General features: G+C 36.7%; 1 pseudogene; it reads right to left on the reverse strand.

Moving 5' to 3' along the window:
* Window positions 1-243: 243 nt before the first annotated feature.
* LOC113071065 (paired box protein Pax-3-like) lies at window positions 244-2,798 on the reverse strand (annotated as a pseudogene).
* Window positions 2,799-3,521: the final 723 nt, after the last annotated feature.

A 3,521-nucleotide genomic window follows, 5' to 3' on the forward strand; every position in this document is an offset into this window, starting at 1 on the left:
TTCCAACAACATCAACAAAAATTATAATTTTATAATTATAATTAATTTTTAACAAAATAGCATTAAGAATAATAACGGTAGTGTTATAACTATTATTATTATTGATGAAGTAGAAGTAAAACACATTTTATTACCTATACAAATATATGCAACATTTTCTATCCACAATAAAATGTATGAGGATACCTGCTCATCTCAGTTCCGCATGAAAAAAACAACAACATAAAACTCGTCAAAACTTACATCTGTCGCCAAGAATCCCGTCGATGCTGTGTTTGGCTCTTTCTTTCGTTTTCCTCGATCTCCCTTTTTTCCACTTCGTCATCATCATCATCATCATCCTCATCCTCATCTCCGTTTCCACCAAATTTACAGCGCAGCATGCGGCTGATGGAGCTCACTGTGTAGAGGCAAAAAAGCTTCATCAAATTACATTATAGAAATCCACTTGTTGAATGTGTAAACGCTTGAAAATGTGTTGTTGTTGTTTTTTCTCCAAGCAACAGGTGCTGGAAGCAATATCTTAAAAACAAAAATTGCAGATATTAATACTTTTCAGTACCTGAGGGGCACGTTATTTCGATCGCAGATTCCATCTTTCAGAAGTTTATCCCGAATCTCCCAGCTGAACATCCCTGGATTCTCTCTCTTGTATTCTTCGATTTTCTTGTCCACATCGGGAGTTGTGCTCTGCTTTCATTACAATAGTGACATAATGATTACATTTTTATATCGTTATACCATTTAATGAGAACTTACAAAATATCCACAAACGATTATAATAAGAATGTATAGATACGATCGTCAGTTTCTATATAGTCATGATTATGTGACTATTCACGAGACGTTATGTAGGCCTACAATTAATATGGCATTTAATTTATTGTTTTAAGTCATAAGATATTAACAAGGCAATAAAATCGGTCTTGAAATCTCTTAAAAATAAGGATTTGACGGACTGATGCAATAGAATAACTTTTTATTCTCTAATTATTTAAGAAACAAATAAGCATTAGTGCTTTAGAGAAAAATTAACTGATCCGAAGAACCTATATGGACATTTTAGAATAATACGAACAACAGATTTTATACAATGAAAATAGTTTATTGTGGAAATGATTTGCTGAACTTAAGGTGCAACACCATAGTCTGTATTGTGTACACTCTTTAAAAAATGGAAGTCGTTAAGTCAAACACCACACTTTATTTGCAAAACTCCATATTGAAATGTTAAACTGGGAAGAGCTTTCTAATAAATTCAATAATAGCCTACAATTCAGCACTAGCAGGACATGAGAAGGCCTCGGTGATGTCCTACCTTGGGTTTGCTGCCACCAATAGCACCGGGCCGAATGGATCCCGTCTCCTGGTACCTGCATAAAATTTTGGACACGCATCCGTGCGACACGCGCAGCTGTCGGGAGATGACGCACGGTCGTATCCCGTGATGGGCCATCTCTACTATCTTGTGGCGGATGTGATTGGGCAGAGGGCGTCCGTTTATGAAGACTCCACCGAGCTGGTTCACGCGGCCCTGGCCTAACGGCGTGGAGACTGCAGTAAGAGAGGGGAAAGGTTGTGTCAGTGACTAACAATTTATATAACAATTTACTTATGCTAAAGTGAAAATATATTTAGTAAAGAAAGATATATTACCGCACACTCCCTTTTAAGTTTACGCGTTCATAGTGTGCCGTTATATCTTTCTTTACAAAATCTTTTTTCCATACTTGCATCACTAAAAGTTGGCTTTAATGCTTCGTTAAAAGTTAAAATAATCAAAATTATGACAGATATGTTCTCTGCTTATAATGCAAAAATAACCACAACAACAAAACTAATACTAGGCCTACTACAAATAACTACTTTTAAACACTGGCCTACTACTAATACTAAAATGTCAATTAGGCTAATAGTTATAATTTGCAAATATGTTACTTGTTGACAGAACATTTGTTATATTTTACATTTGTGATTTATATATTTAAAAAGTATATAAAAGTTGACAAGTTTGTAAAATGTTAGCCTATATATAAACATATAAACAGTTAATAAGGCAAAAGCCCATTTTTTTTACAAAATGTTAACGTTGCATTAAATACGTTTCAGTACATTAGACAACATTAAAGATTTCATTGTTAAAAAACACTTTATTTTTTTTAATTTTTTTTGTAGTTGTGTTTTGTTTCATCTTGAAATAGAAAAGTCATTCGGACGCTGGTTGGAAGCTTATTTCACAGCACATCATCAGACAAAATAACCCAAGTTATTTTTTTATTTTTTTTTGCAATCTAATTTAAATAGACTGTTTTAAATGTCACTTCTTTTCTCCAGTTAACACTAACACATATCAACTTTGTGAATACTTCTAAGTTCAGACTGTTCTTTCGTAAGCACAGGAACTAACACCTTACCCTCCAAGGAAAAGCCTCCTCTCGGGTAGTTTTGGGGCGGCATTGGGCGCATCATCCTGGAAATGCCCCCCGCTAATGCGGTCATATCTCCTTTGCAAGAAAGAAACGGGTGAAAGGAGCACTTGAGAGAAAAACTGACGTTATCCAAAGGAGAAGCACAGCTCTTCAAGTGTCAGTGGATTGCTGAAGTATCAAGTATTCAGCTGAAAACGAAAAAGTGAACTTCAAAACGTCGCTGCTGATCCTCGGAAGTGAATCACGGATATCCAGGTCTTCAGTCGTGGTTTATCTCAGCGCAGTTTGTAAGATAAATCTCTCAGAGCTTCAGTTGTTGATGACACACTTGTTGTTGTGAATTGAAACGGTGATCAGTGGCGAAACATTTTATCAGTTGTTGAGCTGTTGGCTCCTTCTACCCATCGACGGCTGTGATTGGTCGAGGAGGGAGGGTCCAAAGACTTGGGAAAGCATTCTGATTGGTCCAAATCCTTAAACTTTCTTGTACTGTGACCTCTGGAGTTCAAGGGGATTTGTCACCGATAACACCCTCAGACATAAACGGTGATGCTGAGAACAATCTGGAAGATAATAGTGATGTTTTCTTCATGTAATTGAAAACATTTAAGTTTTATTCAATGCAGTGGTTTGGAGACGTGTTTACGAAAGCCCTCCAAAGGAGACAATTTGGATGTCTTGCTTATTAAATGCACTTTACTAAACAAATACATGGTTAATAGAGGCTCTAAGACTAAGAAAATGGTTAATAGAGGCTCTAAGACTAAGGTCTAAGAAAATCTAAGACCTGAGATGGAAGTGTCAGACAAGGTAGACGAGTTGGGAAACACTGTCGAGTTTCTCCATTTTGCTTTCTTCTGCCCCATAAGCAAATTTTATCTATTGAACAAGAATCCTCTGCAAACCCATAACTTTCAAGTAAAAACCCCAAAGCTGCACAGCACAGAGGTATTTATTGTATGCATGTGGACAGTAGAGTCTCTCTGCAGAATGAAAGGAGCAGCTTGCGGGGGTCTCAGCAGGGAATGACGCCGAGACTGCCGTAAAAGCTGTCTGTGGAGACGAATACAATTGTGAAGAAGCGTTATTTAT

The sequence above is a fragment of the Carassius auratus genome, unplaced genomic scaffold (assembly GCF_003368295.1).
Source record: "Carassius auratus strain Wakin unplaced genomic scaffold, ASM336829v1 scaf_tig00005864, whole genome shotgun sequence".
Taxonomy (NCBI): domain Eukaryota; kingdom Metazoa; phylum Chordata; class Actinopteri; order Cypriniformes; family Cyprinidae; genus Carassius; species Carassius auratus.